At 41.4% G+C, this 10679-nt stretch overlaps 1 protein-coding gene across 3 annotated transcripts in view; it reads left to right on the top strand.

The window, feature by feature from the left end:
* Positions 1-1034: 1034 nt before the first annotated feature.
* The window catches only part of Atp10d (ATPase phospholipid transporting 10D (putative)), a 94472-nt gene continuing 84827 nt past the window's right edge, over positions 1035-10679 (top strand). For 2 of the 3 annotated variants that reach the window (XM_075943131.1, XM_075943129.1), the window contains exon 1: positions 1035-1178. The gene's annotated coding sequence lies outside the window, so the exon portion shown is untranslated. Of the gene's footprint in view, positions 1179-2049; positions 2137-10679 lie in introns of those variants that run through there. The other variant, XM_075943130.1, reaches the window with a different exon arrangement.

Genomic DNA, 10679 nt, shown 5'->3' with positions numbered 1-10679 from the left:
CAGCCAGCTCCCTTGCTTTGTCCTGGTGAGAGGCCCTAGCTTGATCAATTAGTTCTCTCGCTTTTGATGCGCCGTTCAAGAAGCACTTGAGGGACTGGAGCCAGACTCACATGGTTGCAGCAGAACCGAGGAGTTCAATCCGCTTCTTACATTGTTACAGTGGAGTAACAATGAATTTGGGTTTTGTCTTGAGTTATTCTGAATATTCTGCTTCTTTAAATGACCTTTCACTCCCCTCCCTTTCCCTACACCTCCAAACCCACCCTTTTCAAGCTCATCTCCCAACTCAGCCAACTCTAACTTTTCGAATTTCCAGTCCAGTTTGTGCCTTCCTACTTTTCTTAGAGTGGGACTGACCAGGAGCATGGTCGACGAACCCTCTTGCCGTCTTGGGGCAAACATTTTGAGAGAACAGTTTGATGGGTTCTTATTTTTAATTGGAGACTAAAATTGAAGAAACGAAAAGCATAGGAAGAAGAAAAAAGATGAATGTTTGATCTTAAAGCAGACGGACCCTGGCAGATATAAGACCATATTATCCTGAGTAGAGGAGTAGAAGGGAAAGAGAAAGAGAAAGAAGCCCAAATCAGAACTCTATGTGTGTGTAATTTTTTTAACAAAATAATTGTTAGTCACACAACTTTAACACTACACTTTTACATTTTAATGTCTTTACCCTCCAAAACAGAACCGCTAGGTGTTTCAAGTTTTGGTAAATGAGAGCATTGTCCAGCCCAAATCACAGTAATGTAAGAGCTCGCCGGACAGCCTGCAAACTGCGGTGAGGGTGACCATCAGAGTGGGTCGCTGGGACATCTGGGCGGGGTGCGGCCTCTGCTGGGTCAAACAGCTGGAGCCAGGAGCGCCACCGCTGCCAGGCCCCGCCCCTTACGTCACGGGGGCGGGACCGCGGGAGATTGGCGTTCCGCGGAAGCTCGGTCCGTCGGGAGCCCGGGAGGCCTGGAAGGAGGCAGAGACTCCTGCTCCGCCGGCTCTCGGCGCCCGCGCTCCTCACGCGGAGTTGGGCAGCCGAGAAATCGGTTTTGTTCTGCTTCGCAAAGACGAATGGCTGGCTCGGGAGCATAACTCACCCCGCCCTTTGGATCCCAGCTCGGTTCCTTTCTGGCACCTTGGGATCCGTGGTGACCATGCTGTGATGAGCGCCCAGGGAGGGACAGGTAAGTGAGCCGCGGCTGAGCCGCCCCCGCCCGGCTTCTGCTCACTCTCAGCCCAGCTGTGCCTCGGGCTAGTGACAGCCTTTCTGCCACTTCTAGTGCGGGACGGGACTTGAAAATGGAGAAGCGATCACACCATTTCAGTTATTTGATTTCTACCTCTTTTGTAAAAGATGAACTGCACGCACTTGCGCCTTCACACAGGCTTGCACAAACGTTTGTCTTTTCGTTTCGAAATCCAGTAGTTTAAGGCAGCTTTGACCGTCTGCACGCCTCCCCCTGGTAAATGAAACTGTTGGTGCTTTCTTCCAGCAAATAAACCGCGGGTTGATCCCTAGGGAGGAAAAGGTATTTGTGTGTTTGTGCTGGAACTTGTTGTGAAACTGTTTTGAACGGAATGCTGAAAAAAAGGATGTCCGCATTCTTTCCTGCGTATTCCCACTTTGAAGAACTTGGTTGTTCTTGGGGGGCACGCTTTATCTGAAATCATAAAACTTGTTTTATTTCACCGCTCGTAAGTAGGGAAAGATGTGGGCTAGTCGATGCATTCCTCCAACCTGGGAAATCAGAAGGTCGATTTGGGACTATGTGCCTTTAGAATAAATATATTCAAAGTATGCTCATTAGGGCATTTAAAATAGGACTACTAAAATTCCTCCTGGCTTTGTTTCAAGACAGCTGTTGCAGCTGTTCACATGGAAGAAGACAATTCTGTTGGCTCAAAGCAAACCTCTGTCTAACTCCAGCCGATCTTGAAAGATGTTCAAAGGAAGATAGGGGCTCCTTCTGGCCAGTGTTTCTGTATCCACGTTTAAAGTTTGCTAGGCCGTGCTTTAAAAAACAAAACAAAACAAAAAAGCCCTCTTGCTTTCTTCAGAGTGAAAATGAGGCTCATGAGCTTTGTAGCAGAATGGTTTGTTCAGTGTCCTGCATAAGCCCCAGCTGCAGTCCAGCCTCGAAGGTAATAAGGAATTCTTACAGATATTTATTCTCATTCAGATGTATCTTATGGAGCGCTGTCCTAATAGCTTGTATGTATCAGAATGAGATCAAACTGTTGAAAGAAGTTAATAGAGGAAAGAGTAGAACTTTTCAACCATCAATTTATTTAACCTAACCTGTGTGGTTGTGGGGAAGAATGGAAAATTCAGCAATCTGAAACAGGATGTCAGGGAATGTTTGACCTTCCTGTAACAAAAACTGAATGCGTCTCATCCTTGGTGACCAACTAACTGATAGGATGTGATTTATTTTCAGTTAATGGAAGGAAAACGCTTAGGATTTGGCTATAACTTATTACAGGATTGATGACTCTATTGGGCAGCCTTAATTCTAGTATCAATTTTTAAAGAATTTAAAACAATGGTCACACATTAAAGCCTTCATTCCATGTTTGATCTACTGTTTAAGTAAGGTGGAAATCCCCTCCCATGACATTTTTTTAATACATTTTTTAAATACCACAAGCAACATCATTGAGGGGGGGCATGAAGAACGCATCAATGAGGACATCAGTGCTTACGCGAGGAGAGCTTCCTACCTCGGGAACCTTGTGCTGGACACAGTCACCACACATGGTTAACAGATACAGTCCGGAGTAGCTTCCCTGGATCCCCACACACTCAGCACCCAGTCTAGCTCAGAAATGACGATGCTTAGCCTGTGCTGTATATAATAAGGCGGGTTGTGGGAACTCTGCGAGAGTGAGCTGAGATACCACCTACATGGTCTACATTGTCAGACAAATTGCTTTTATTAAGAGAGTGATTGTGTTTTTCCCAACAACTAAGATCTATTTACTAATCTGGAAAGTACAAATTAATGCCATGAAATCAAATCTGTGACATCATCACCTATAATCTCTCTAACATAAGAGCTACTGACATTTGGAATATTTCTCATTGATACATTAGTTTTTGTATATATATTTTTTTAATTCTAGAAGTAAGATACCATTTCGCAACTGTTTACATTTTCCCTGTCAAGGACATTCTTCCATATCACTTGTTTCGACTTGTTTTCCCCAGTTTGTGTGCAAACACGGAGATTTATCACTATGATGAAATTATTTGAAATTATTGGGATGTTTATACACATCCCCAAACTTAGAAATTCCAATTCTTTTCTTTATGAGCTGTCCATTTATGTCTACTTTCTTCAGATTTATTTTATTATTTCATATGAATGAGTGTTTTACCTGTATGTAGGCATGTGAACCATGTGCTTGTCTGGGGCCAGAAGAGGTCCTCAGATCCTCTGGGACTGGAGTTATAGTTGTGCGCCACCATGTGGGTCCTAGGATTTGAACCCAGGTCCTCTATAAGAGCAAAAAACACTCTTAAACACTGAGCTAATTCTCCAGCCCTACATCTACTTTTCATTGAAGATCATTTTTATGGGTTTTAAATCTACCACTGTCTTATAGGTTGCTATAGCAAATTAGTATAAACTGTATAGTTTGTTTGATTAAAGAAAAGCACAGAGATTCACTTCTTAACATTCAAGAGACTCGGAGATCTGCGATCATGGTGCTAAAAAGGCATTTGTGTTGCAGGAGGCCGCTTGTTTGTTTTTGGCTGCCCAGACCCAAAATAAATAATCAGAAACTATATTATTTAAACCACTGCTTGGCCAATCACTTAAGTGTATTGCTAGCTAACTCTTATATCTTTGGTTAACCCATTTCTATTAATCTCTGTATCACCATGTGGCTGTAACGTACCAGGTAAAGTTTCGTTTGGCATCCAGCATCTGTCTCCAATGGGGCTACATGGCTTCTCCTTGACTCTAACTACTTTCTTATATATATTCCAGCCTGGCTATATTCTGTTAAGCCATTGGCCGAACGCAGCTTCTTTATTCATGAGCCAATAAAAGCAACACATATACAAACGGACTTCCCACACCGACTTGTTTCTCCTGAGCCAGACTGTGAGGGAGTATGGTAGTCCCAATGCCCAGTTGGACACGTATGGGTTTGCCAGCTTCATTTGGTCCTGGTCGATATGAGTCAAGGAAAGGGATGCGTGAATGAGATATTGACATTGTACGGATATAGTAATGGTAATAGGCAGAAGACAGGCGAGCAGACAGTGCAGAACTCATAGGGCCACTCAGGGAAAGGGCAGTATGGCTCACAGTGAGTTGAGATACTCTTTTTGCCAGACACATGCTGTTCTCGTCACAAGGAATCCTGAGAGATGCCTTGGGAAGTGTTCCCTTACATTGGTCCTCATTGGAAAACTAATCTGACGCTCATTGCCCCATTTTTCTAGGGAATTCCTTTCCTTTTGTCTCATTTTAGTGTTTCTCACACTTATTTATTTATTTATTTATTTATTTATTTATTTAAGATTTCTGCCTCCTCCCCGCCACTGCCTCCCATTTCCCTCCCCCTCCCCCGATCAAGTCTCCCTCCCTCGTCAGCCCAAAGAGCAATCAGGGTTCCCTGCCCTGTGGGAAGTCCAAGGAACCCCCACCTCCATCCAGGTCTAGTAAGGTGAGCATCCAAACTGCCTAGGCTCCCCGAAAGCCAGTACGTGCAGTAGGATCGGAAACCTATTGCCGTTGTTCTTGAGTTCTCAGTAGTCCTCATTGTCCGCTATGTTCAGCGAGTCCGGTTTTATCCCAGGCTTTTCCAGACCCAGGCCAGCTGGCCTTGGTGAGTTCCCGATAGAACATCCCCATTGTCTCAGTGTGTGGGTGCGCCCCTCGCGGTCCTGAGTTCCTTGCTCGCGCTCCGTCTCCTTCTGCTCCACATTGGAGCACCAGACTGAAATCTCTCACACTTCTTGTGAGAAAATCTAAATTTTTGTCTCAACACTTAAAATTCACCGGTCTTCATGTTTTCAAGGCCCATCACTCCCTAACATGTGCTGGAGACTCCAGCTGGATAGAACTGCTCAGAGTCACCAAAATGTTTCCAACCTCCCTCCAGTTATGGCATTGCCTTTTCAAAGTCTGGAGCTCCCTCCTGACAGGGTTCTAAGCTGCTGTCAAGGCTCACTTAAAATACTCATTTCTGGGAAGCCTTTCTTCTCTCTTTCCATCCTTGGACCTCATACAGTGATTTTTTTTTTAATGGGACTTTTTGTTTGCCTAAATTCACACACTGTATGATTGCTTTTCTTTGATCTTTAAATTTTGAATTGGCTATTTTCATCACGTGTTAGAGCTTTCTTATTCACCACCAATGTGGTACCTAGGACAAGGTCAAGTAAATAAACCAGAGAAGGTAAGGAGAGAATTTTGTCCGTCTGTTTTGTGGCTTGGTTGGTTTCTGGCTTATAGTGGGAGCATAGAGAAAAATCACTTTAATGAATGATTAAATGACCGTGGGCTAGACACAGTGGGGTATGTAGTCATCATTAGAAAAGCTTGGGGATAGATATTTCATTTGAGAGACTTGGAAAGCAAGGTTCGGAAAGGTTAGTGCTTGTAATAAGTGGCCAGTTGTGAAACTGTTGGCAGAGCTTGTGTTCCATCATGCAGATGCATATGATGCTATTTGAGCAGAGCTGATTACAGTATCAGTACTCATTCAAGGTCGATGTGTTGACTCTCAGGACTCCATTTTATAATTCCATAACGTTGACTGACCTTTTCTTCTAACAGGTTTAGATACCCAATGCAGCTTTTCTTTTTTAGAGTTTCACTTTAGAATAAACTTTTCTTTTATCCACATCAGTTCCTAACATCACACTGTCTCTAGTATTTGGTAATGGGATGAGGACAACAGAAGTGGTCAGACTCTGAAATAAGTATTAGACATATGTAGACACAAGTCCCAAATAAACACACAGACGCTTATATTAATTATAAACTGTTTGGCCTATTAGCTCAGGCTTATTACTAACTAGCTCTTACAACTTACATGAACCCCTAATTCTTATCTATGTTTAGCATCATGGCTTGGAACTTTTTCTCAGTAAGGCATTCTCACTTTGTTTCCTCTGCATCTGGCTGCATCTCTGCCTTTCCCCTTCCCAGAATTCCCCTAGTCTGGTTGCCCCGCCAGTACTTCCTCCCTGGCTATTGGCCAATCAACATTTTTTTTAAACCAGTACAAGTGACAAATATTTACAGTGTACAAGAGCATTTTTCCACAGCAAACATACATAGCACATATAATAAAAGAGGGGGGCTGTAAAATAAACCACAGCTGGGAAGACATGACTTTGTTCAATCACCAAAGAAGGCCTTTGATACTTCTAGTTCTATGCCATCCAATTTATTGTTCTTATTGACTTCCTTTTTGCTGTGGTAATAAATTGACCCATTTATTGTAGACTAGGGATGGCAGCATTACCGGTCTTTCAGTTCCTTTGGTTTCCTGGTGGCACATTTGACTGTGACAGCTGAGGTAGTATGGTAGATTCGTGCCTACCATCCATTGCTTTCACGTAGGAAGCACATTACCTGTGCTCCATCTCTTTATTTTGGCCTTGTAATAGTAGAAGCAACTACACTTGACCTGCTGTCTGGTTTTGATTTTCTTCATCATTTTTTGAAGGAGGCATGGCCGCAGGTTCCATATTTACCAATGATTCTGAACTTCTTGGTGTGTGTAACCTGTCCCTGTGACCTAGACTCAGGCTCCAGAGCTTGCTGACTTCTGTTTCGTACCATGTACAGTTAGGTCTGTCTGTTATTAGTGTTACATGCCATACTTGTCATGCTTAGCTAATGGACCTCAGAGACAATTGGATTATGTATGTTGAGACAGCTTAAATAATTGGCATATATAATCCAGTCTTCAACAACATTATATCATGTATTGAAGTCAGTTTTAGCCACTGAGAAACAATGCTTATCCATGGAATATTTATAACAGACTTCAAGTCAGCCGATAACTTCTAAAACCAAATCATTAGGTCTTAGGAATTAAGGTTTTCATCCACTGTACTGAAATGTATAATTCAACCAAATCTATAGTTCAACCAAAGTTAAGTGAAGGAATGCCTGTCTTCTTCATTCATGTCCAGGAATGCTGTTTGCCTTAAGGGGTATGTTTCAAAATTTGAGTCTTGATGTGCTTATTTGATTCATATGTAATAAATATATACAATATGTATTTATATATAAAATAGGTAAATATATAAATATATATAGGTAAGGATAATAATTTGTGAAAGATCTTTAGAAAATATTTGGTGTTATATATTGTTATGACATCTAATTTTCAAGTGCTCATTGGTTTTTGGAGGCTTAATACTTTCATTTTTAGCTATGAAAAAAACTCATCTTCCTTATGTACTATATTTTTCTTTCATCATTCCTCAAATTATTTTCCTTTGCTCTAAATATTTTTATGTTTACTCATACAAAAATAATATTTCTGGCATATAAGGAAAATATTTTTACTTGTTATTTTAAGAATAATATGCACAGGGATGGAAATGCATTGCTGCTTTAGAAACAACATTGTACAATGCTCTGTGAGGAAGATAGACATTCTAAGTAAGACTTTCCATAGTAGACTTGAATTGCCAGGTTCTAGTTTTCAGTGTAGTCCCTAGACCTGGGGCATTGGTATTGGTTGAGCTTGTTAGAAATACAGTTTCTTAGCCCCTACTGCAGACCTCCTGAGTTGGAAATAGCGCAGTCTGTACCTGGCAGGGAAAAAGAGTGAGCCAGTATTTTACTCAGTGCTTCCGGAGAATCTGTTTTGGGATGAATCAGAGAACCAACTTAGTGAAGATCCTCAGGTGAGCAGGCCAGCATATTCACTGGGCTTTGAGAACCCGGCAGGCCTGTCAGTCTCGAAGTTAGCGAAGCCTTCCTCTAGTCGGAGTGTGGATGTTGACAGTGTGTGTAAGTGTGAGGAGTGTTCAGGAACTCAGAGTGCACAAAAACTAGCGACTGCAGCTTCTTCCTTCAGGGTGTTTACAGCCTGAGGCCTCTGGCCTACAGAGACCTCTTCCTGAGCTGACTTCACTCCTCCCACTGGGCTGAGATTCCAGGTGGCTGTGTAGTTGGTGCCACACCATCAGGATATGCATGATCACCTGAGCCCAGCTTTTCTGTGTGCATGTCCATCCTTTCTTCATTCCCTCCCTGCCTCTAGTTAGACCAAGGTGCCCAGCCCTTGCAGGTTGCAACACCAATACCCTTGTGTTTCCTCTAAGCTGATTGAAAACATTACGAACTTAAGACCCCCAAATTTATAAAGCAATCAAAGCACAATGTCTAATTCTTAAAGATCACGTGGGCTAGTTTTATGTCATTTGTTTCCCGACAGCAGATTCCTGTTACAAACAGAAGTAAACTCAGTATCATTGTGCTTGATAATAGGAAGTTCCTATTAAGTAGAATTTAGCATATAAGCTATGGTAATCTGATATAAAACTGAGTGTTGACATAGGCACACTAGTAGGGGACCTGAGTATGAATGCTATCTTTTACTACCATGGCAGTGGGCTTGTTATACACTTTATGGGATCTTTTCTTAAAAAGGGAAAAGAAAAAAAAAACTCAATCGGTTAGTAGTGGTGCACACCTTTAATACCAGCACTCAGGAGGCAGAAGCAGGCAGATCTCTAAGTTCGAGTCCAGCCTGGTCTACCGGGTGAGTACTAGGGCAGCCAGAGATAAACAGAGAAACTCTGTGTCAAAAAAACCAGAAAACAAAACAATAACAATAAAAATATCCCCTTCCAAAATAACCCAAAACTTAAAGTATTGCATCCACCCCCACCCCCAATTCCGTAGTTTAAATGTAGAAGCATTTTATTAACTTCTGGATGTGCAGTGCTTCATCATAAATAGGCTTCAAAATGACAAGAGACATTATACTTAGGATTAGAGTTAATTTTGGTCTTTAAAGATAAAAATGAAGGTCTATTTCATAATTCTGGAATAAACATGGTAAAAACTGGTTTTCATAAGGAAGACACTTAAAAATCAAACTCAGTTATAATACCTCAAAGTTAACCAGTCTTAACATTTTCAAAATATTTTATTATAGATCTTATATAATGTGTCAACTTCTGTGTGTTTTTTTTCAGGTTCTTTTCCAAAATATATTCCTCATGTAAATATTTAAATCATAAATGCATAATTTGTGATATAGACTTTTATAAGAGATGAGCTCTAAGCAGATTAGTACGATGCTAATAGAACCTTTTAGGATGGAATTCAGTGAGATGGGTCCCATAAATGAGCTCCAGCTTCAAATGAGTTAATATCTAAATAAAGCTCATTTTGTTGTGCGTATTCGCATAAACTTCCAGCAGTCGTAGTAAGCCTCTTATCCAAGATGACTTAAATAATCAATGACCTTACTCATAAAGAAAGTCATACCTAGGAATAATAAGAGTTCACTTAGATATACGGCAGCTGGGGTGTGACCGGATGTGAGCAGCCGCTTACTTGCTTTGTAGCGCTGGGTAAAGTGAGTCTCTCTGAACCTCATCTTTCTCAACTTTAAGATGAAATATTTTGTTGGATATTTAAAGTTATTTTCACCTTTAAGTATTGAGTTTTTGAGTTTCCAAGCCATGTCATCTTAAAAAAAAATTTTATTTATTTTATGTGCATGTGTGTATGTGTGTGTGTGTGTGCTTGCGTGCATGTGAGTTTATGTGCATCCCATGCCTGCAGACTCCTGTGGAGGATAGAAGAGGGTGCTGGATCCCTGGAACTGGAGTTACAGGGGTGTTGAGTGCCAGATGAGGGCAATAGTTCTGGAAATACAACCCAGGTTCTCTTCAAGAGCAGTCATTGCTCTTAACTATTGAGCCATCTCTCTAGCCCTAAGCCTTATGGTCTTTAAAATGTGTTTCCTGAATAGCAGACATGTCAATCTTTAACAATTAATAAGCACTCCTGTTATAGTATAACTAGCATATATATTCACATACCTTGCGTTCTTATGAACTCCTAAGAACAACCCTACATGGTAGGTAATATTATTGCCTTTTATCTTTTATGGAGAAACCGAGGGTTCTAAGAAACTCTGCTGGCTCTGGGTGACGGAGTTTGAGTTTAAACAATCAGTTGTAAGTGATTAAAAAAAGAATCTATCCTTTCCATCCTGTCACTTTTCCCTCTGTTAAACAGAAGAATGGCTTGCTTTAATCCTGCGTTTCTCAGCAGCTTTCTTGATCTGGGGTCTCACGGGGAACCATTTTGGCTGCTGTAGGATATTTAACAGCCTCCCTCGTCCATCATATCCATGACAAAAAGTGTCTCTAGAGATTGCCTACCTGGCCCCATTTCCATAATCAGTGGTCTAAAGCTGAACAGAACTGCCTACTCTGGCAAAGGCGAGATGGCTTTAAGCCATTTTGAGGATAAAGACCAAATTGACCAAACAGATCTCTGGCAAAGGACCTGCTCATTCATTCAGTGCTTGTCATAATTGATCAGCATTCATCCTCTTAAAGTTTGTTTTGTTTGGAGAGAACTATTGCTAAGATGCATGATATAACCGCTAGAACCTGACAGATAGTAGTTAATGCATTTAAAAATAGTCCTGGGGTCCTTGCTCTGTGCAGGCATTGC

This window comes from Microtus pennsylvanicus, chromosome 12 (assembly GCF_037038515.1).
Source record: "Microtus pennsylvanicus isolate mMicPen1 chromosome 12, mMicPen1.hap1, whole genome shotgun sequence".
In the NCBI taxonomy this organism is placed as follows: domain Eukaryota; kingdom Metazoa; phylum Chordata; class Mammalia; order Rodentia; family Cricetidae; genus Microtus; species Microtus pennsylvanicus.
Note: the sequence above shows the minus strand (reverse complement) of the source record. Positions and strands in the feature narration are given on the sequence as shown.